The sequence below is a fragment of the Mustela nivalis genome (genome assembly GCF_964662115.1).
Source record: "Mustela nivalis genome assembly, chromosome: 5".
NCBI classification, from domain to species: Eukaryota; Metazoa; Chordata; class Mammalia; order Carnivora; family Mustelidae; genus Mustela; species Mustela nivalis.
The window spans coordinates 49,484,598-49,508,982 of NC_139024.1; the positions used below are offsets into that span (position 1 = coordinate 49,484,598).

Consider the following 24,385-nt stretch of genomic DNA (forward strand, 5'->3'; position numbering starts at 1 on the left):
AAGATATAGTACCTGGACTAAGAGAGTTAGCAGACTTACAATTTTAAAACAATGTAGGGACTGACACAATAGAAGTGCAAACAATGTACTATATTGCATACATAATGGAACAATCACAGTTGAGGGGAGTCAAAAAAGCCCTTAAAGAAGAAATCATATTTGAGATAGTTCTTGAAAGGTAAGTGAGAGATATTCAGACAGATAAGGAGGAAAAGGACATTGTAGGCAAAGAATAACAAAAGCATAGTGATTTCCACTAACAAAGATAGCTTCGCTGTAAATTAAATATAAAATATGTTGGGTACTCAAGGTATATGAGTATCAAAATGTAATATTATAAAAGCGAGATATCATTACTGCATCTCTAAGGATTGTCTCTCTACATGTATACATACATCACATGAAACCTGTAAGTAAGTTTTGGTGATGCCCTGGTGCTCAAAGTAGAGTCTGCATAATTAGTTAAATAGAACAGAAGAAATCAATATTTACTACTTTCAGTCCAGGACACAACAAATGCAATTACTTAAATATCTGCATTGAAGTACTACAATAATATTCAAACAATCCTTGTACTTAAAAAGAAATAGAAATAAATATTTTCAATGGCTCTACGAAATAAAGAGAAGTTTATATAGCGTTCTTTTTTTCTTTCCTTTTATGTTGGTGAATTCACTGGCAATCATCGCTACCCATCAAGATAGTGTTCTTTTTGTTATTTGTCTCCCTATCCCAAAGAAACATATAGAGATTCTTCTTGGTATTTTAAACATTCTGATGTTAACTTTGACCCAGTCTACCTGTTTTTTGTTTGGAATTCGCATCTTCAATTTGTGTCTGTTGTTCTCTCAAGACTCTGTACTTAATTGTCTCCAGAAAATAACCCCCCAGTTGCTGTGTAGTAGGGGGTTAGTCACCTATAGTACAGAGTGGTGGAGGTGTCTGAAGGTGTAGCTGCTTCTTAAATAGCTTTTGAGCCAAGTCTGTTATTGCCTGACATTTACCTTCTCTACCAGAGGTGCCAGACACCAATTCCTGAGCCTTTGGAGTAGGGGTAGGGACCGGATTCTGCCTTGAAAATCAAGCTGCCTCTTGGCTTTTCCCCACTGCAGCTTCAGCTTTCCTGAGTCAAAGTTAGTTGCCATTCATCTCTCTTCTTTCCAGCTTCCTATATTCTGATGTTATTGTTTTACTCTTGTTCTCTTTGTCCTTGTGGGTTTATTTTTTTTTTTTTAAACTTTTTATTTTTTATAAACATTTATTTTTATCCCCAGGGGTACAGGTCTGTGAATCACCAGGTTTACACACTTCACAGCACTCACCAAAGCACATACCCTCCCCAATGTCCATAATCCCACCCCCTTCTCCCAAACCCCCTCCCCCCAGCAACCCTCAGTTTGTTTTGTGAGATTAAGAGTCACTTATGGTTTGTCTCCCTCCCAATCCCCTCTTGTTTCATTTATTCTTCTCCTACCCACTTAAGCCTCCATGTTGCATCACCACTTCCTCATATCAGGGAGATCATATGATAGTTGTCTTTCTCTGCTTGACTTATTTCGCTAAGCATGATACGCTCTAGTTCCATCCATGTTGTCGCAAATGGCAAGATTTCATTTCTTTTGATGGCTGCATAGTATTCCATTGTGTATATATACCACATCTTCTTGATCCATTCATCTGTGGATGGACATCTAGGTTCTTTCCATAGTTTGGCTATTGTGGACATTGCTGCTATAAACATTCGGGTGCATGTGCCCCTTTGGATCACTACATTTGTATCTTTAGGGTAAATACCCAATAGTGCAATTGCTGGGTCATAGGGCAGTTCTATTTTCAACATTCTGAGGAACCTCCATGCTGTTTTCCAGAGTGGCTGCACCAGCTTGCATTCCCACCAACAGTGTAGGAGGGTTCCCCTTTCTCCACATCCTCGCCAGCATCTGTCATTGGAAATACAAATCAAAACCACAATGAGATATCACCTCACACCAGTCAGAATGGCTAAAATCAACAAGTCAGGAAATGACAGGTCCTTGTGGGTTTATACTTTATTTTTTAAAATCCATTTACTATCACTATATTGGTCTCCAGAAGGGACTTAAAAAATGCATGTGTACAATACCTCCTCTTTAACTGGAAATCCTTTAGTTCATTCTTTTTTAATATCTATGTCTTTGTATTTTATAATGTACATAATATATTTGTACAGTAATACATATAATTTATAAATAAATAAATACCCTCTTTCACATTGCTCAACTTAAATCATTTTTTTTCTTCTTTTTACAGATAAAGCTATATGATTCTAAAAGTTTGGGGACCACTAGTTTCCTGGCCTCCAAATGATGAAGTTCTCCAGAGCTTGATATTTTTCTCTTTTTGTGTTTGTACTCTCCCAGGTGATCTCACCTAGCCCTAGTGCTCATGACTCCAAAATTTATACATTCAGCCCAGATGTCTGCATTCGGCAATCTGTTCCAAATATCCAGATCCCCACTTAATATCTTCACCTGGATGTCTAAAAGTACCTCAGACTTAACATCCAAATAAGAATTCTTGATTGCCACAACCCTCAAACCTCCCATAAATGGTACCTTGTCCAGACCACACCAGCTATTCAGCCAAAAAATTTCACTGAATAGCTGTATGATTTCAACGCCTGAGAATTCAACAATGAACCAAAATGAAAAGAGTGCTGTCATGCAGCGTACATTCTTGGGGAGGGGGAGGGGAATACAACAAAAAATTTAGAAGTAAGTAGATATCTTGTGTTTATATGTATCCACATTTATCTAAGTTGGGCGCTATTGAGAAAAATAAGAGGAATGGATAGGAAGTGTGGGGTGGTGTGTTTTGTGTTATCTCTCCTTTCCAGCTTTCAAAATTTTGTCATTAGTGTCTCCTCTTTTGTTGTGATTGTCTTTGTGAGTCCATGGGCTTAAAATAATTCATTAACTGTCACTTAGTGGAGTTTGAGGAGAGTGCTGAAAGAAACACATGTGTTCAATCTTCCATCTTCACCTAGAAGTTGAAGGGTATTAAGGGACAGTCTTTATGAGAAGATGATATTCAAGCAGAAACCCGAAAGAAGCAAGGAGGTAAGCCATGTAGATATCTAAAATAAGAGCAGTTCAGATGGAGGGAGCTGCAAGTAAGAAAGGTCCTAAAGTAGGAGTGTACTTAATGTGTTCAAGGAACAGCAAGGAGTCGTGTTGCTGAATTGGAGTTGAGAGGAGGGATAGAAGGGGAAGGTGGTCAGGAAACAAGATTGAGAGGTGGCAAGGGACCAGATCATTTATTGGAGGCCATGGTAAGGATTTTGATTTTTAGTCACAACGAAATGGAAAGGCCTTGGAAGAGTTTAACTAGACATTATTAAAATTATGTTTTAAATAAATCACTCTAGCTTCTGCATAATATCTTGTAGGCAGATGAAGATAGAAGCAGAAACACCAGTTAGGAGTGTGTAGGCAAGAGATGATGATGACGTGGGCTAGAGTGGTAGCAATAAAGGTGGTGAGAAGTAGCAGAAGTCCAGATATGATTTGAAGTTAGAGCCAACAGAATTTTACTGATGGATTGTACAACAGAAGTGTCAGGTATATTTCAAGGTTTTTGACTTAAACAAAGAGTTATGATGTTACTGAAATGATGATGGTTGTAGGTGGAACAGATATGGGAGGGGTGCAGGGAGATAGCAGCTCAGTTAGACATTAATTTGAAATAAATGCTCAACAACTAAATGGTGATGTCAAGTGATTCCTGAATATTTGAGTCTGGGGTTTCAGGGAGTAGTCAGGTGAAAAATATTAATTGGGGTTTATCAGTATACAAAAAGTATTGAAAGCCACATGACTTGATCAACAAAGGAGAATATATAGAAAGAAGAGTTCCAGTGAGTGAAATCTGGGAGATTTCAACATTTACTGATTGGGAATATGATGAAGAACCTGCTGAGAAGACTGAAGAAAGAGTGACCAGTGAAAAAGAACCAAGAGAGTATGGAGCCTGGAGGAAAAATAAAAGAAGTGTCTCAAGAAGGGAGTGGTTGACTCTCTTAAATGCGGCTGAGAAGGTAAGTAAGATAAAGTCTGAGAAACATCATTACATTAACAACATGAATGTCACTGATGACTTTGACAAGGTTATCTTAGTGGAAAAGAGGGAGTGAAAGCTTATTTAGGGTGCTACAGATGCTGACTGATGATTCAGGAAATACGGGAATTATCTGTTGGAACAGTTCACAATTAGGCAAGAAAGACAGGGTGCAAAGTTTAGATGGAGATGGTGCTCTTAGGTAGGAGACCAGACTGTTCATCCATTACAATGAGAGGTAAGGCAGAAGGCTCAGTTTACAGTGGATTGGTAGATGTGACCAGAAGTGTGGAAGTTCAGTTTTTACTAAAATAGAAAGTAAGGTCATTATCAGCTGAGAAAATGGAGAACAGAGAGGTACTAGAGGTCAAAAGAGAGAAAAGAATATGTACAATAGTTATTTAAGAGAGTAAGAAGGTGAATTAACTAGGAAATTATAGTAGGATGGCATAGTCGAAGAAAGGCCCACTTAAATTTTGAGGTTGTGAAGAAAGATCAGTTAGCTTGAGCATGTGATTTTTTTCTATCCATGTTTTCATTGCTCATATGCACAGGAAGAGTCAATGTCATTTAGATTTGACCAGGTTTCAGGTTTTACAAGACAGTTGTGATGGAGAGGTGCAAGAGAGCTAAAGGTGTGTCAGAATGGTGAGCAATCTCAGGAAATGCACTCTCAGTCACTTGGTCGCTCTACTTGAAGACCTAAGAATTCATTTTGATTCCTCCTTTTTTCATTCCCCATAGCCATTCTATCGACCCTACTGTTATTTCCAACATATATTGGAGTTTATCACTTTTTCTCAATCTCCATGGCCACCGCCTTGGCCTACCCACTTGACTCCTCTTCATGCCAGTGTCTTGCCTGTATAACTAGTCTCCTTGCCTCAACTCTTTTTTTTTTTTTTTAAAGATTTTATTTTTATTTATTTGACAGACAGAGAGCACAAGGAGGCAGAGAGGCAGGCAAAGAGAGAGAGGGAAGCAGGCTCTCTGCTGAGCAGAGAACCCGATGCGGGACTCGATCCCAGGACCCTGAGATCATGACCTGAGCCGAAGGCAGCGGCTTAACCCACTGAGCCACCCAGGAGCCCACCTTGCCTCAACTCTTAATACCAACTCACTACCAAGCAATCTATCCTTGGCACAATAGCCAGAGTCAGCTTTCTTCATTCCAGCCATTAGTGTCTTCCCACTGGAATTCTCTTTTAATTTGAATGATTGCCATGAAGATCCTGGTTCCTCTGCCTACTTGTGTAACCTCCTCTACCACTGCTTTCTCTGATGACTGTTCCACCTCAGCCACACTGGCCTCATCTTTGGTTCTCAGACATGGAAACTCTTTTTGTCTCAGACTGATGAAATTCTTTATCTTACCTGGAATGCTCTTCCTCTGGCTCTCTAATTGGTCCCTTTTACTTACTTTTCAAATTTCAGATCAGATTGTAACTTTCTCAAAGAAAACTTCCCTGAGCTTATTATTTGAAGTACTCTTACCCAGGGTGCCTGAGTTGTGCAATGGGTTTAGCATCTAATTCTTGCTTTGGGCTCGGGTCTTGATCTCAAGGTTGTGAGAGCCAGCACCACCTTGGGCTCCATGCTCAGCATGGAGTCTGCTTGAGATTCTATCTCCCTCTGTCGCTCCCCCTCATTCTCTCTCTCTCTCACTCTAAAATAAGTTAATTAATTTTTTAAAAAATAATAAAAGAAGATACCCCTATACAGGGCTTGACCTCATGACCCTAAGATCATTACCTGAGCTGAAACCAAGAGTTGGCACTTAACCCACTGAGCAACCCAGACACTTCATTTATTTTAAGCTTTAACACAAACTGAAGTTATATTTATATATCTGTTCACCTGTATACCCCAACTAGAATGAGGGCAGGGGCTTTGTCTCTTTCATTCTCTTCTCTAGTTTTAGAGCAGTGGATCTCAAACTTATTTGTCTCAGGAAATTTATACTCTTAGAAATCACTCAGGACCCCAAAGAACTTTTGCATATGTGAGTTATATCTATTATTAACCTACTATTAGAAATTAAAACTGAGAAATTTAAAAAATACTTAAGTATCCCTTTATTTTTTTTTAACTTTTTATTTATTTTCAACGTAACAGTATTCATTGTTTTTGCACCACACCCAGTGTTCCATGCAATACGTGCCCTCTCCAATACCCACCACCTGGTTCCCCCAACCTCCCACCCCCCACCCCTTCAGACCCCTCAGATTGTTTTTCAGAGTCCATAGTCTCTCTTGGTTCACCTTCCCTTCCAATTTCCCTCAATTCCCTTCTCTCTAACTCCCCTTGTCCTCATGCTATTTGTTATGCTCCACAAATAAGCAAAGTATTATGCCTCCATCAGAAAGGATGAATACCCAACTTTTTAAAATTTATTTTTATTTTAAAACAACAGTAATGAATCTGTTACATGTTAACACAAATTACATTTTTATTAAAAGTAATTCTATCTTCTAAAACAAATAAATTAGTGAAAGATTGGTATTATTTTTTATTTTTACAAATATTTTTAATGTCTTTTAATAAAAGACTTCTGGATTCTTGTATCTGTTCCTACATTCCATCTGTTGTGGTATGCTGTGTTGATTAAAATCTGTCCTGATACTGACATGTATTTGGAAAGGGAAGAAGATTTGATAAGCTTTCAGACATTTGTATATATTTTCTTTGATACTAAACTAAAACTCAACAAGTGGCAGTTCTTTAAAGGCTGATTACAACATGGAATCTGAAACCATATCAATTAACTTTTTCAGTGTACATTAAAATTGATTGGTCTATTTTAAAATTTGAATGGATTGTCTGCCTGTGCATGGTTTTGTAATTCTATGCATTGGTCATTTGATCATTTATGAAGATTCTTCAAATGTTGACTCATTTTATTATATGATATTTAAAAATCACACTTGTTCTGATCTCATCAGAAAAGTCTTTAAGTATTGGGAAGCCATCAAGTTTATGGTGGTGGATAAAAATTTTCCAAAATTCTAATTTTCATTCGAAAGCTTTTGTTTTTTATCAACATCAACTATTGTTTCTTTTGAAATGAAATATTCACTTTTTTTTATTTTTGAGAACATATTTTCCAAATATCCAAGTCTAATAATCAAAGATTGTCAGCCAGTTGTAAACAGCCTTTCAATGTATAATGGTATTCCATGAAAAAAAATTGATACAGTTTTTTCGGAAAAAGCACTTTTTCTTTTCTTTTCAATTTTTAAAAAGTTTATTTCTTGGGGCACCTGGGTGGCTCAGTGGGTTAAACCTCTGCCTTCAGCTCAGGTCCTCATCTCAGGGTCCTGGGATGAGCTCCACATTGGGCTCTCTGCTCAGTGGGGAGCCTGCTTCCCCTCCTCTCTCGCCTGCCTCTCTGCCTACTTGTGATCTCTCTCTCTCTCTGTCAAATAAATAAATAAAATCTTTAACAAAAAAGGGGGGGGGGAGTGCTTTTCTTCAAGATGACTGTGGTAACTTCAGTATACATACTTTCCATTTTATCACAAAATATTAAAAAGTTATATCCAAGGATTAGATTTAATAAAATTATTAATTGTATTGCCTCAGCAAGGAGATTCTTAAATAAAACTGGGTGGGTTTTTTTGTTTTGTTTTTTGTTGTTTCATTATGAATTCATGTCAGTGAAGAACACAATGACTTTTGGTACAGATTGTTGTCACTATCCGGATTCAAGCTAAGACACTGGAAGTTTCACCCTCTGGAACTGCTTTTGCACCATCAGTGCAAATGTCAATGGAGTTGAAAATGCAAGTAACATCTTAAAATTGTTGTGAATATAATTCTTATCTTACAGACCTCTAAATTGCTGACATCTCCTGAAAGGGTCTCAGGATCATAGAGATCCACTTATCATCCTAGAATATATGACAGCCTGCGACATGGTAGGAAGTCAGTAAAAACTTTGTAATATAAATGAGGGACTGGATTACTCTACTCCTTGATTCTACTGTTATTGATTCAACAACCTTCTATTCTAAAAATGATTCTTTATTCTAAAAACAATAATAGTAAGGATTTACCATTTTGTCTAAGGCATTTTACAAGAGAAAAAATAAGGAATTATATAATGAAAAGTACATATCAATATCTATCTTTAGAGCTGGGTAGACATTTAGCTTTATGCACAGATGAAGTTAGATCTTGTCTTAACGTGTTTATAAACACTACGGTCTTAAAGGAGATAAATATGGAACATATACATTAAATTAGTTAATAATGCCAAATTTGTAGAGGGATAATTACATTTTAGGAGAGATATCACTAATGTGTTAGTTCTTTAGGGAGAAAATTTTAAATTCTACTAAATGACATTAAAGACTAAGTAAGTGGACGTGAAGCCTATGTCTCTATGTGGAGTGACTGAACAGTGACTTATCAAGACGTCAACTATCTTGAATTACTCTGCAATCCCAAACCAAATGTCAGTTGTAACAGACAAATAGATGAATGGAATAGACATAAGTAATAGATAAAAGATTAACAGCTATGTTATAGAGGGAACTCATGGAAGCAAACACACTGAAAAATCCTAGAAAGATGGGAAAATAAGTGAATGAATAACAAGTATATTTTCTCAGTAAGTAAAGAAGAAAACTGACAATGAAATACTACGTTATGATCATCAGATAAGGAAACATTACCCAGTCCTATAATGCTAAGTGTTGCTGGGGGAACAACAACTTGGCCACTGCCATTTTGGAGAACAATCTGGCAAAGTAATTGCATATGTACCAACTGTGTTTTATTATCCAATCATACTTCTAAAGAAAAAAGGAGAGAGAGAAACCTTACAATAAGAAGCATGTAAGAGAATATATTTTCCACAACACTGTGGAAGCAGAGAATTGGAAACAACCTCATTGACCAACACTAGAGGAATGAGAAAGCTGTGGATGAACGCTACTGAATATTACACAGTAGTTACAAACAACATTGCTCCTAAAAGCATAATGCTTGGTGAAAATGGAAGATAATGAATGAGACCTATTTGCAGAAATATTTTTTTAATTTTTTTATTTTTTATAAGCATATATTTTTATCCCCAGGGGTACAGGTCTGTGAATCACCAGGTTTACACACTTCACAGCACTCACCAAAGCACATACCCTCCCCAATGTCCATAATCCCACCCCCTTCTCCCAAACCCCCTCCCCCCAGCAACCCTCAGTTTGTTTTGTGAGATTAAGAGTCACTTATGGTTTGTCTCCCTCCCAATCCCATACCAAGGAATTCCAGAAATTTTAAAATACACACACACACACACACACAGAACCACACCACTTATTCCAAAGATACATTTAAATTTAAGAATATCCATTACACACATTAGAGCAGTTACCAGTTGGGGAGCGGAGGATGGGAGTGAGGAATGTGATAAACGGGGGAAATCCATTTAAAATTGCTCTTTTGCAGGTGTGCCTGGGTGACTCTGTTGGTTAAGTGCCTGCCTTCAACTCAGGTCTTGATCCCAGGGTCCTGGGATCCAGCCCCATGTCGGGCTCTCTGCTCAGCTGGAAGTCTCCTTCTGCTTGCCACTCTGCCCAATAAATAAAGTCTTTTTAAAAAATTGCTTTTTAGTCTTGCTCATATTAACGATGATACTCTGCCAGGAACCAAACAATTAGATGAACTCAACCTCTCCATCTATCACACATTCCTCTAAAACAAACAAACAACAAACTACATATATTAGGATAGTTACGGATTCATGTAGTCTGCATATTTGGACTAAGATAATTAGAAAAATTTGCTATCTACCCATGTTATGATTATTCAAGGGAAGTGGCCAGAGAACTATAGAATTCTTGAAAGCTGGAAGAAGATCTCAATAGTTCAGCTTTTCTAGTTCCCTGATTGCAAGTACATCTGTTCACTGACCATACCTGATTGATTTGTGTCTATTTTTTCTTGGGAAAAAAATTACTGACAAAGAAGAAGCCACAACTTCTTTTTATAGCCTATTTTAATATTTAACAAACAACCCTATCAGTAGATTCCTTCTTATGTTTATACTGTATTTTCAAGCTCCTTTCAGGTCATTTATGAGAGAAGATGGATAAAAGTCAGTCTACATTTTTCTTATGATAATGCTTCATGTATTAGGAGGCGGTTATTGTCTCCAGACTAATTAATTCCAACTCCTTCTACCTGTTCTCATGGGTCTTATTTATTCACCACTTTAATCATATTATTAAACTACTCTGAACTTCCCCACTTCACAGCATCCTCAAGGTGAGGAGACATAAACTGGATGCAATACTAACTCCACAATGGCCCAAGGGTGCCTAATTGAGAGAGAAATTATTTTCAACTATCGCTACCATGAGTCGTTAAAGATAGTAACTACTGCCTGGGAAATCTCATCAACCATTTTCTTTATGTACTTCAATTATAACAATCCCTTATATGTATAAATGTTATTGTTTAAAAGCACTGCCTTACTTGATCTTCCAACAACTCAATAATGACAGAAAGGATTTCATCATTCTCATTGCATAGATGGTCATGTAAAGTGCAAAGAGGTTAAAGTAACTTGTTTGAGGTCCCTGAGCTAACAGGTACTGGGGGTAGGACTTCTAACTCTCAGTATGTAGAAGGCATGTCTGCCTTCCATCATGTAAAGGGCTTGAGTGGGAGACAGTCTAGAGTAAGAGAAGGGACATTAATTTGTTGCCAGAGGACTTGCATTCATACTCTAGCTCTGCCGCTGGCAGCCATGTAACAAAACAAGGATAATAACAGGGTTGATGTTAACATAATGGTGAAGGTGTAATGAGCTCTAAAAACTTTGCTTTTCATGTTTTCTTTGTTCTGATGATTTGATTACATCTGACTTTAAAAGTTATTCCAAAATAATTTTCCTTTGCTTCTCTGCTCCTCATCACCAGTGTATTCTTCTTGAAAATATGTGCTTCGTTTTGTTATTATTAGTTGTCTGGCTTTCTTCCTCTTTCACCAAGAGCAACATTCCCTTGTTCCTCTTGTTTTTAAGATATTTACTAACAACTTTAGGAAATTATGGAATACATTTGCTCTGACACTTTCATTCTTCCTTAGATTTATAAATCAGTCTCAAAATATTAACAGACTCTAAACAAAAAATGAAAAGTGCTAGAATATTTGTGTCCCATACATGTGTGGCTTCTGAAGCAGAAGATGGAGCAAATGATCATGGGAATTGGGGAAGAAATATTTTAATATCAATCTAACTTTTGCAAGTCTTGTGACTTTTTAAATCTTTAAAAGTTAGTATTGGTGAGCAAAATTTCAGAATGTGTAGTGATCCACCATTGCAGTACTTTATTTTATTGTAATTATAATACTTGTATACCAAATTTTAATACTAATTTTAATTTTAATACTAATTTTAATACGAATTATAATACTTGTTTACCAAATTTTCCCACCTAAAGTGTCACAAAGTCTTCACAAATTATAAACAATGTGTAGACTTTATTTTTTGCTTTGTAGGGAACATCTGATAGTGTCTGATTAACAGTTCTCTTCTAGAAAATGCCACCTTTTCATCCACGTAATTAAGTTGGTCCAGGGCCTCTCCCATGTTTCCAGAGTTTCCTCAGACTCAGTGATTCCTGACTTATTATTGGGTTTTTCTGTACTTCCTTAGATTACAGGAACCAATTTAATTCTCCTCTTGCCTTAATATGGTAAAATTGGTATCTCTTTCACCATCCAACCATAATCTGCTACAACTACAGTTTACATGGTTAAGATGGTGTCTGTCAGGTGGGATGCTGAACTGAGGAGGCCAAGTGGGAAGGTGTAGAATAGGAGTAAGGGCCCTCCTGAAAATGACATTAACTAGCAACAAAGAAAAAGTCAGGGAAGCATGCAAGAACTTTACCTAGTCAGTATCAGAGAATCCACAGTCAAGATGTCAGCAACATAGTATGGAATGAACAAACATGTGAACTCTCTGATAACTATCTCGCTTTTTAAAAAAAGATACTTTTTTAATAGATACCATGAGATGTTATTATACGGTTGCCATTGATTATGTTGCAATTATTGCTCACTTTAGTTTTGCTTCAAGTCTTTAACCCTTTCAATAAATGCCACAGCTGTAAAATCCAAAAGGAAAACAGAAGATCTGAGAAAGACTGATATACAAAAAGAAAGAAGTTGAACATACCACATTTTCTCAATTCTAGTTTTCTCTCTTCACACTCAGTGCACTTAGAGTTGGGTTATATTTTACAGTGGTATTTTCTTAGAACCCTGTCAGCCATCAGGGAAAAAAGAAAAAAAAAAATCCAGTACATTGTCATTGTCTATGCATGTGCAAACCTGTATTTAGAAGAAATCTGTTCAATTGTGTTATTTGCTGTTGAATTTTAAGTTAAATAGGGATCTTGTTTATGTAAAATGAAAGCCTTTAACTAAAGCATTGAACATCTATCTGTGAAAAGCTCCCAGCTGGTTTAAGAAAAGTAATTTTTAATTTACAAAATAAACTATGATCTTACCCAAACAGAAGGTGCAGGAAAAACACTGATATTCCTCAATGTGCCTAGAAATTCTATCAAGGGACATTTGTGTGTCTCAGTTGGTTAAGCATCTGCCTTCAGTTCAAGTCATGATCTCAGCAACCTGGCTTATAATCCCATATAGGGCTCCCTACTCAGCAGGGAGCCTGCTTCTCCCTCTGCCTGTTGCTCCCCCTGCTTGTGCTCTCTCTCGCTCTGACAAATAAATAAATAAAATCTTTAAAAAAGAGAAAATAAATTCTATCAAGCTTTAAGATGTTAAACAGGTCAAGGTTGAGCAGGAACTAAGAAATGCAGTGGGTCACCATGGCATTATCCATAATTGAAACTACCTACCATAATGCAGATTTCTTAGATGTCAGACATGCAGAAAATTTACTCTGAAATGCTGATTTGATGCTGAAAGAAAAAAAAATCTAATTATATGGATAAAAGATATTGGCAAGTTAAAAAATTATCTTTATTTAATATAGTTTTTTCCCCTTGAAAGCTACTGTAAAATGGATGAGGTGTCTCAAACTTGCTGGCAACTTATAATTGAGGGATTCATGTATTTTTTCTGTGCTTCTAACAGATTGCTAGTTGTGACTTGAGTATCTGTTTTTCAAATACATGGTTCTAAAAAAAATGTGGTTGAATTAAATATACCCAGGTCCAACTGAATTGCTTAACAAATAATTTTATTCTCTTTATCCTCTAAAACTTCCAGGAGATGATTAGTTAATATGCATTGTAGATTGATGGTTCTAGAAGTTTCTGCTACCATACTTTAAAATTATCTTTTTTAGAAAAAGTTATAAAAGTTTTTATGAGAGGATTCCACCAGGAAGTCTACTGAAAATAATTGGGGACCATTAAATGAGTTCCATTGCCACTTTTTAAAAACTGTCGTGGAGGGGTGCCTGGTTGCCTCAGTCAGTAGAACATATGACTCTTGGTTTGGGGGTTGTGAGTTCTAGCCCCATGTTGGGCAAAGAGACCACTTAAAAAAAAAAACTGTCATAGAGATTGGAAATTAATTTTGATTAAAACAAGAAGAAATCTCCAACTTTAAAATACTTGAATATCTTGGCTTTGAAAATATTAAAAACCTATGTTCTGAAGCTAGTGATATTGAAATGACAGGATAATTAGTAAGGAAAACAATAAATATAGCCAGCCATTACTGGTCCTTTTATGCCCTGATTTTTTTTCCCAGTATCAATTAGCCCAACTAGCAATAATTAGGTGATCTTTAGCTCAGAGTAGCAACAGTATTGGGACATTTTATTTTATAATCTCTTATTTAATTGAATTCCACAACCTATCTAGAATTTGTGTTCTATATCAAAAACACATAGCTTTCTTAGGTCTTTCATATTGTTGTTTTACAAATAATTGTGTCATGATAAAAGTATGACCTTCTGTAAATCAAAATTTTATTATGTAAAGATGCAAAATTTTTAAAAACTAATTGAATACCTTTATTTACCAGGACTTCTAGTAAAAAGCAATGTGGAGTATTATAGCTTGATACTAACAGATCAGATTCAGTTCCTTTGATCTGCCTAAGTTTCCACAGGGATGGATCTTAAAATAGTCCCCATATCATGCTAAGATATTGCAACTTGTCACTTTTGCCACCTGTGCCACCAACTGCCCACCATGTTCAAGAGAAGCCTCATGCGAGCACAACCAGACTTTATCATCTTTATTGTTGTTATGGTCCATAAATTCAGAGAACACATTAAAAGCATTTCCTACAATCATATAGTACTTTTGAGATTACAATTGTTGCTGTTAAATTTAGCTTTTTTTTGAACCCTGACATTTTGTATCAATACTGCATAGATAAATGATAATTTCCTTTTACAGAAAAAAAATACTTCACCCACCACAATCTATACAATGACAAACTTAAATAATGATTTAAAGTAATAATTTCAGAAAGAACATATACAAAGGATGAACTTTCATTTTTAAAATCATATTTATCCATTTATAAAATTCTAAAATTTTATAAAATTTATAAAATTCTAAAAATGTACTTCTTACCAAAACAAAAGAGAGAGAGAGAGAGAGACTTGGTAAAAAAAATAAATTAGAATCTCTAGTTCTTTTTATTGTATTGGATAATTGGCAAATAAGATATATCTTCAAGTATTAATAATGTAGTAAAATGCTTCAGAGATAAAGGAAAGCACCTTCCTCTTGAAATATATTTTATTCTGGTATTTTGTTCACTCTTACTATGAGTGAACTGCTTTTAAAAAAAAATTTATTTATTTGACAGAGAGAGACACAGCGAGAGAAGGAATACAGGCTGGGGCAGTGGGAGAGGAAGAAGCAGTCTTCCCACCCTAGCAGGGAGCCTAATGTGGGGTGGGGCTCAATCCCAGGACCCAAGGATCATCATGACCTGAGCTGAAGGCAGAAGCTTAACTAACTGAGCCACCCAAGTGCCCATGAACTGCTTTTTTGATGTATATGGCTTAATTCTGGAGTTGAAATCAAAATAAGAAACTGACAAAGGAAGAACTGAGTAGAAGTTGAGTCTGAGACATGGCATGAAAAGCAAGGAATATGAACGATTGGTGAAATATATTTTTGAAGGATAACTTCATTATTATTATTATTCTTTTTATCAAAGAAACATCTCTAGGCATCAAATATGAAGCTAAAGGGAGCTTTAGCTCAAAAGAAGGTGCTTAATAAATCTGTTCAAAAATAAGGAGCTGGAATCCTCTTATGAACATAAGTTGCTTGGGGGATTCTAGTTTGTTAGGAATTATATAGAAATAATAACACTTCCCCTATACAAAACATGATAGATTGATCTATTATAGATTGATTGAAATGACCAACCTACACTCTGAGATCTAGTGTTGCTTAACTGGGCAGAGAAAAGTAGAAAAGACATGGTTTATTGTGAGAAAGAATAATTTGATTTTAAAAAATCATTCAAGTCTTGATATATAATGCAATTAATCTTATCAAACTTGCTTTATGTTTTAGCATATACATTGGTAAACTAGTACCTCATTGCTTTCACTTGAAAAGTTAACCATGTTGATAAGCAACTTTTTATTTCCTTTTCTCTTAATGTCAGTTTCCTAGAAATATTTTTACAGCCTTAAACAAAAGTTTCACCTGAATATGTATTTATATGTTTTTAACATGACAGAAGAAATAAAAACGAAATATAAAACTGTTCCATTTTTAAGGCACCAAAAGAGCTGATTATCTTGGTGTAAAACTACCAGCCATAATTTGGGTTGTGACAGGAGATAATTGGGCCAAAAAAGTCAATTCTGAGGCCTGAGTGATCTGGATTCTTAATTTATTCTCAGAGGTAATTTTATAGGAATGTCACTCTATAGGACTTTGACAGTGGTCTGGTTGTTCTTTTGCTCCACTCTGCAATGGGACTAGATGAATAACTCTCTCTGAATATAAGTGAAATTATGGATTCCATGTACAGAAAATATAAACACATGCACAAATGTTTGCATACAATTTAAAAATGTTCATAGATTTCAAAGCTGCTGCTGTGTATCAGGTCTCAGGTTAAGAATCTATTTTGCAATGGCACATATGCCATGAACTTGCCACGAACACAACCTTTTCCCTGCCATTGAAGTCTATATAAATTCCATAATGTAATATTCTCACCTGCTGGTAGGTAGAATACTTGCTGGAAGATGGAACAGTCTTCAAGTAGTAACCCCAGAAGGGTACACACCAGCACACAAAAGGAATGAACAAGCCCTACATATTAGACAGTCTGTCATCATGGATAGCCTCAAAGAAGTCAAACTTAAATGTGTCTAATGTTCAAATTTTACCTCTTGATTTTATGGTATATTTGGTAGGCAAATGTATGCTTTACATAAATAATTACAGAACAATTTCTATTTTTCCTCTTTTAAATGGTTAAACAATATGTATTTATGACTTCTCAACTAATCATGATGGAAAACAAAAGGGACGTAAAAGAAAACAGGGCTGGTTTCTAACCCTTTTTGCAAAGAACAGTGCAGTAGCAAAGAAGAATTAGGACAGTGGTTAAATCTTCTGCTTAGGTTTCTTTCTTTCTTTCTTTCTTTCTTTCTTTCTTTCTTTCTTTCTTTCTTTCTTTCTTTCTTCACAGTTAAGGAATGCATTCACATACAAAGTCTTACTGTCAAATTGATCCCAATAGCTTACAATGAAGACGTTTTATGAAACTGATGGGTAAAAATTATATGACTCAAGCACTGAGATGAACACAACAATGAAAAGGTTTTTTTTTTTCCCTCTTGAGGAAAAGTCATATTTTTTTAGAGTGTCAACATTTTAAAATATTCATAAAAATAAGTATAACATATGAGAGATAGGTTAGGCAAATTTGGGCAAGATAAATATTTTGTAAGTGGAAGAATGTACTTCTGCTTTCAGTCCAGATAGAATAGCATGGCCTAGTTTTGAAGAAACAGAGCAAGCATCAGAACAACACATGACAGATATGTTGGAATTATCAGACCAGGAATTTTAAACAATGATGATTAATATGCTAAGGGCTCCAGTAGATAAAGTACACAGAATGCAATAATAGATAGATAATATGAGCAGAGAGGTGGAAATTCAATTATAAGAACCAAAAAGAAATGCTAAAGGTTTAAAAAATATATACTGTAAGGCACCTGCGTAGTGAGTCAGTTAACTAGCCAACTCTTAGTTTCAGCCCAGATCATGATCTCAGTGTCATGAAGTCAAGCCCCACATAGGCCTCTGCACTCAGCACAAAGTCTGCTGGACTCTCTCCCTGTCCTCCTTCCCTCCCACTCTCTCTCAAGTAAATATGTAAAATTAAAAAAAAATACCTGTAACACATAAAGAACATCTTTGATGGACTTAATAGAACTCTGTATGTAGTTGAGAAAACAGTCTCTGAGCTTGATAATATATTCATAGAAATCTCAAAACTGAAAAGCAAAGAGAATAAAGACTGAGGAAAAACATAATAGAATATCCAAGGACCAAAGGACAACTACAAAAGGTGTGACAATGTATAATGGGAAGACCAAAAGGAGAAGAAAGAGAGAATGAAACAGAAGAAATATTTGTAACAATAATGATTGAGAATTTTTCTCAAATTAATGTCAGACACCAATCCACAAAGCAAGGAATCTCAGAGAACACCAAGAAGGATAAAAAATCCAAAAATGTTTACCCCAAAGGATACCATCGTCAAACTACAGAAAATCAAAGATAAAGAAAAAATCTTACAAGAAGCCAGAGATATAAAACACATTACCTATAGGAAAAAAGATAATAATTGTATCCAATCTCTCCTCAGAAACCAAGCAAGTAAGAAGAGTGTAGAGTGAAACACTTAAAGTACTAAAAAGAAAAAAAAATCAACCTGGAATTCTGAATCCTGTGGAATTATCTTTCAAAAGTGAAGGAGAAATAAACACTTCCTCAGACTAATTGATATTGAAGGAATTTTTTGTCAGTAAACTTGAGTTGCAATAAATGTTTAAAAAGAAGTTTTTTAGACAGAAAGAAAATAATATAGGTTAGAAACAAATCTGCATAAAGAAGAGAGAGCACTGAAGAAGGAATAAGTGAAGATAAAGTAAAACATGTTTTCTTATTCCTAACTGATCTAATAGGTAATAATTTGTTCAGAATAATAATATGCATAACATATATATATATATATATATATATATATATATGCTCATCTGCAAGCTGAATGTGTGACAGCAATAATACAAGAGACAAGAGGGAGGAATTAAGATTATTTTGTTATTATAAGGAACTCACACTACCCATGAAGTGGTATAGTGTTTTGAAAGTGGATTGGATTAGTTGTAAATGTATACTGTAAACGCTAGGGCAACCACTGAGACAAGGGAACAAAAAATATATATACAATTGATATGCTAAGAAAGGAGAGAAAATGGTGCCATACAAAACGTTCAGTTAAAACCATAAAAGGCTGAAAGAGTGGAAGAGAAAAATAAGAATAAATAATAAGAACAACAAATAGAAGACAGTAACAAATGTGGTAGATATTGATCTAACTGTATCAATAATCATTTAAAATGTCAACAGTCTAAATGCACCAATTAAAAGATAGAGATTGTCAGAGTGGATCAAGAAGCAAGAGAGAACTATAAGCAATCCACTAAACACACTGTAAATATAAAGACACATATATATTAAAAGTTAACGGGTGGAGAAGTACATAGAATGTGAACACTAATTGAAAGAGAACAGGAATAGCTATATTAATTTCAAACAGAATAGACCTCAAAGCAAAGAAAGTTGTCAAAGATAAAGATGGGTCATTACATAATGACAAAGGGGTTAATTCCAAGAAGGCATAACAATCTTTAATTTGTATTCACCTAACAACAGAGTTATCAAACTGCATGAAGCAAAATTGATAGAACTGAGAAGAGAAATACATAAATCCACTATCATTGTTGGAGACGTCAATACACCTCTATCAGAAATGAACATATCCAGCAGGCAGAAAATCAGAAAAACACAGGTGAACTATACAACACCAACAATCAACTGGATATAATTGATAGCTATAGACTATTTCATCCAACAACAACAGAATATGCATTCTTCTCAAGCTCACATGTAATATTCACCAAGATAGACCATATTCTGGGCCATAAAAAAGCACCTTAATTTAAGACAATAGAAACAAATAATGGAATAACAAATAACAAATAATGTGCTGCTTAATCTCCACATATTTTGGAAAGTCCCAAAATATGTGGAGATTAAACAACACATTTCTAAACAACAGAGGGATCAAAGAAGAAATATCAAGAGAAATTTTTTTTTAATATTTCTAAGTAAATGAAAACGAAAGCACAATTTATCAAAACCTGTGAGATGCAGTGGAAATAGGGCTTCGGGGGAAATTCATAGCACTGAATGCATACACACACACACACACACACACACACACATATATTTTTTGGACAGAGAGAGAGATCACAAGTAGGAAGAGAGGCAGGGGAAGCAGGCTCCCCACTGAGCAGAGAGCCCAACATGGGGCTCGAGCCCAGAACCCTAAAATCACGACCCGAGCTGAAGGCTGTGGTTTAACCCACTAAGCCACCCAGGCGCCCTGCACTGAATGCATATATTTTTAAAAAGATAAGAGTGGGCGTCTAGGTGGCTCAGTGGGTTAACTGGCTGCCTTAAGCTCAGGTCATAATCCTGGAGTTCTGGGATTGAGTCCCACTTGGGGCTCCTGGCTCTATGGGAGTCTGCTTCTCCCTCTGACCTCCCTTTTCATGCTCTCTCTCACTCTCTCTCAAATAAACAAATAAAATCTTAAAAAAAAATTTAAAAAGATAGAAGAGTTGGAATCAATAATCTAAACTTATACTGGGAAAACTAGAAAAAGATAAGGAAATTAAAGTAAACAGAAGAAAGGAAGTAATAATTAGAGCAGAGTGCTCACTTCAGCAGCACATGTACTTAAAAAATGGAATGATACAGAGAAGATTAACAAGTTCCTTGTGCAAGGTTGACATGCATCACATTTTTTCACCATAGTATACCCCTGAAACTAATTATAACACTGTGTGTTAAATATATTGGAATTAAAATAAAAAACATAATAAAAATTGTCATAAATTACCAAAAAAAAAAAAGAAGAAGAAGAAGAATTAGAGCAGAAATCAAAACAGAAGAAACCAAGAGATCAATGGAGAAGAAAAAAACAAGAAAATCAAAAATTAGATCTTTGTGGGCACCTGGGTGGCTCAGTGGGTTAAGCCGCTGCCTTCGGCTCAGGTCATGATCTCAGAGTCCTGGGATCGAGTCCCGCATCGGGCTCTCTGCTCAGCAGGGAGCCTGCTTCCCTCTCTCTCTCTCTGCCAGCCTCTCTACCTACTTGTGATCTCTCTCTGTCAAATAAATAAATAAAATCTTTAAAAAAAAATTAGATCTTTGAAAAGATGAATGAACTAAATAAGCTTTTAGCCAGACTAACAAAGAAAACCAGAAGCAGGAAACTAATTATTAATTATTTTCAGAAATGAAAGAAGGGACATCATTACAGATTCTATGGTCATTAAAAGGATAATGGAGGGGGAGCTTGGGTGACTCAGTTGGTTAAGTGTCCAGCTCTTGGTTTCAGTTCAGGTCATGATCTGAGGGTCAAGATCAAGCCCTGAATCAGTCTCTTTGCTGAGCAGAGAGTCTGCTTGGGATTCTTTCTCCCTCTTTCTCTGCCCCTTCCCCTGCAGGTTCCCTCCATCTCTCTCTCTCTCTCTCAAGTAAATAAAAAAAAATTTTTTTAAAGATAATACAGGAATACTATGAACAACTCTATTCCCACAAATTTGATAAATAAGATGAAATGGATCAATTCTTTGAAAGTCATAATTTTCCTAAACATACACAAGAAGAAATACAAAATCTGACTAGGTCTCTATCTATCTTGTAAAGAAATTGAATCCAAAATTAAAACCTTCTAAAACAGAAAACACCAATCCTATATGGGTTCACTGGTGAACTCTACCAAATATTTAAGGAAGAAATTATAACAATTCTTTACCATCTCTTTCAGAGAATAGAAGCAGAGAGAATGCTTCCTAATTCATATCCATATACCCAAACCAGACAAAGACATTAAAGAAAATAAAATTATAGACCCATATCTCCTATGAACATAGATGCAAAGATCTTCAACAAAATATTATTTCCTATGCCACCAATGAATAAGTGGAATTTGAAATTAAAAATACAATACCATTTCCACGGTACATGAAATATGTAGGTATAAATCTAACAAAGTATGTACAAAATCTGTATGAAGATGAACTGATGAACAAAATAAAAAAAGACCTAAAGAAATGGAGAGATAGCCCATGTTCATGGATAGAAGGATTCAATATTGTCAAGATGTCTTTTCTTCCCAACTTGACGTATAGATGTGATGCAATTCCAATTAAAATTCCAGCAATTATTCTGTACATACTGATTCTAAAGATTATATACAGAGGTAAAATATCCGGACTAGCCAACACAATATTGAGGAGCAAGAACAAAGTTGGAGAATTGAAACTACTGACCTTCAATATTTATTAAGCCACAATAATCAAGACAGTGTGGTATTGTGAAAGAATAGACAGTGGAAAGCCCAGATGAATCTAGACATAGACCTTACACCCTTCACAAAAATAAACTTGAAATGAATCACAGACTTAAATGCAAAATGCAAAAGTATAAAACTCCTAGAAGAGGGGTGCCTGGGTGGCTCAGTGGGTTGAAGCCTCTGCCTTCAGCTCAGGTCATGATCCCAGGGTCCTGGGATCAAGCCCCGCATTCGGCTCTCTGCTCAGCAGGGATCCTGCTTCCTCTTCTCTCTCTGCCTGCTTCTCTGCCTACTTGTGATTTCTCTGTCAAATAGATAAATAAAATCTTAAAAAAAAAAACTCCTAGAAGATAGCATAGAATAAATCTAGTTGACCCAGTATGACAATGACTTTTTTATATTCAGCACCAAAGTCACAATCCATAAAATAATTGATAAACTGTACTTCATTACAATTAAAAACTTCTCTGTGAAAAACAATGGCAAGAGAATGAAAAGACAAGACATGGGTTGGGAGAAAATATTTAATATATATCTGATAAAAGAGTGTTACCCAAAATATACAAATAACTCTCAAAACTTAATAAGAAAAACAATCTAATTTTAAAAATGGGCCAAAGACCTTAGTAGACATCACACCAAAGAGGATACACAGATGGCAAATAGCCATATGAAAAGATGCTCAACATCCTAAGTCATTGAGGAAATGTGAATGAAAACAGCAGTGAGATACACTACACATCTATTAGCACTTATGGCCAAAATTCAGAACCCTGACATACCAAATTCTGGCAAGGATGTGGGAAAATGAAAAGTCTCATTCATTGCTGATAGAAATGCAAAATGATAGAGTTTGAAGATTTCTTACAAACTAAACATACTCTTACTGTATGACCCAAAGGTGTTGAAAACTTATATCTACATAAATATCTGGACACAGATAGCAGCTTTATTCATAATTGTCAAAACAACCAAGATGACCTTCAGTAGGAGAATGGATAAATAAACTGGTACATCCAGATAATGAAATATTATTCAGTATTAAAAAGAAATGAACTATTGGATGGCACAGTCGATTAAGCATCAGACTCTTGGTTTTGACTCAGGTCATGATCTCAGGTTCAGGAGATCAAATCCCACATCAATCTCCTGGCTCAGCATGGAGTCTGCTTCAGACTCTCTCTCCCTGTCCCTCTGCCCCTCCCCACTGGAATCACTCTCTATAAAGTAAAGAAATAAATCTTTTAAAAGTCTAAAAAAAAAAAAAGAACTATCAAGCTATGAAAAGACATAGAGGAAACTTAAATGAGCATTACTAGTGAAAGAAGCATATATGTAAAGGTTTTGTACTATATGATTTCAACTATGTGACTTTCTAGAAAGGCAAAATCATGAGACAATAAAAAGATCAGTGGTTGATAAGAGTTGGGGGTGGCTGAGTTAGGGATGCATGGGCAGAACAAAGAGGACTTTTAAGATGGTGAAAATACTTTATGCATCGTAATGATGGACATATGTTATTATACATTTGTCTGAATCTCTAGGATATATGACACCAAGATTGGACCCTGATATGTAACTATGGACTTTGGTTGATTATGATCCTAGTTTATCAATTGTAAGAAAGGTCCTGTTCTGGGGGGGGATGTTGGTAATGAGGGAGGCTATGCATAATGAGGGTAGAGGCTATATATGAAATCTCTGTATCTTCCTCTTAATTTTGCTGTTAACCTAAAATTGCTCATAAAAAGTCTTTTAAAAAAGCAAAAACTATATCCAAGTATGTAAAATCCTAAGTGTATCCCAATTTCTGGTGTGATAAATATAATGAAAAAAGTATAGATGATTGTTGAAGCAATTATTAGCTTTAGTTGACCATTTTTAGTGTCACATTTACCCAGCTATTATTTAAAGTGACACATCTAAGCAGCTAATATAATCCTTTTACTTACAGGTGACAGAAATCAAATACGACATATATTAAGCAAACAGGATAATTTATAATATGGATATAGGATTTTCTCACCCACCCCAAGGATTGGAACTTGGTATCAAGCAGAAGAAGAGATCTGGACAACATCTGACCTAGCACCTTTCTTTTTTTTTTTTTTTTTTTTTTTAAAGATTTTATTTATTTATTTGACAGAGAGAGATCACAAGTAGGCAGAGAGGCAGGCAGAGAGAGAGAGAGAGGAGGAAGCAGGCTCCCTGCTGAGCAGAGAGCCTGATGCGGGACTCGATCCCAGGACCCTGAGATCATGACCTGAGCCGAAGGCAGAGGCTTTAACCCACTGAGCCACCCAGGCGCCCTAGCACCTTTCATATAGAGGAAAATTTAGTAAGTAGCAAGCATTATCAAGCAACTGCTTAGTTCATAAAATGGAGATGCTTTGATTGTTCAGATGGACCATTCTGTTCTTGGATCACATCAAAGAGGTTTTTTTTTTTGTCAGTAATTATAACAAGTTATATAAAAACTGACACTCTATCATGTAATACCACATTTAATTCTTGTAACAACACTGAAAGGTAGGTGCTATGATTTCCATGTTACCAATGTGGAGGATACAGCTTTAAAAAGTTCAATGATATACATGTGGGTAAGAAGATGGAGAGTAATAGTGTTAAGGTTTAAATTCTTTCTGCA

At 35.6% G+C, this 24,385-nt stretch overlaps 2 long non-coding RNA genes across 2 annotated transcripts in view; one reads left to right on the plus strand and one right to left on the minus strand.

The window, feature by feature from the left end:
- Positions 1-23,829, plus strand: part of LOC309864301 — a 75,436-nt gene extending 51,607 nt beyond the window's left edge. The window contains exons 3-4 of the long non-coding RNA XR_014311448.1: positions 2,290-4,075; positions 23,693-23,829. This is a non-coding gene — a long non-coding RNA (uncharacterized lncRNA). The remainder of the gene's footprint in view (positions 1-2,289; positions 4,076-23,692) is intronic.
- LOC309864302 overlaps positions 1-24,385 on the minus strand; it is a 51,630-nt gene that overhangs the window by 15,315 nt on the left and 11,930 nt on the right. The window contains exon 2 of the long non-coding RNA XR_014311449.1: positions 12,975-13,037. This is a non-coding gene — a long non-coding RNA (uncharacterized lncRNA). The remainder of the gene's footprint in view (positions 1-12,974; positions 13,038-24,385) is intronic.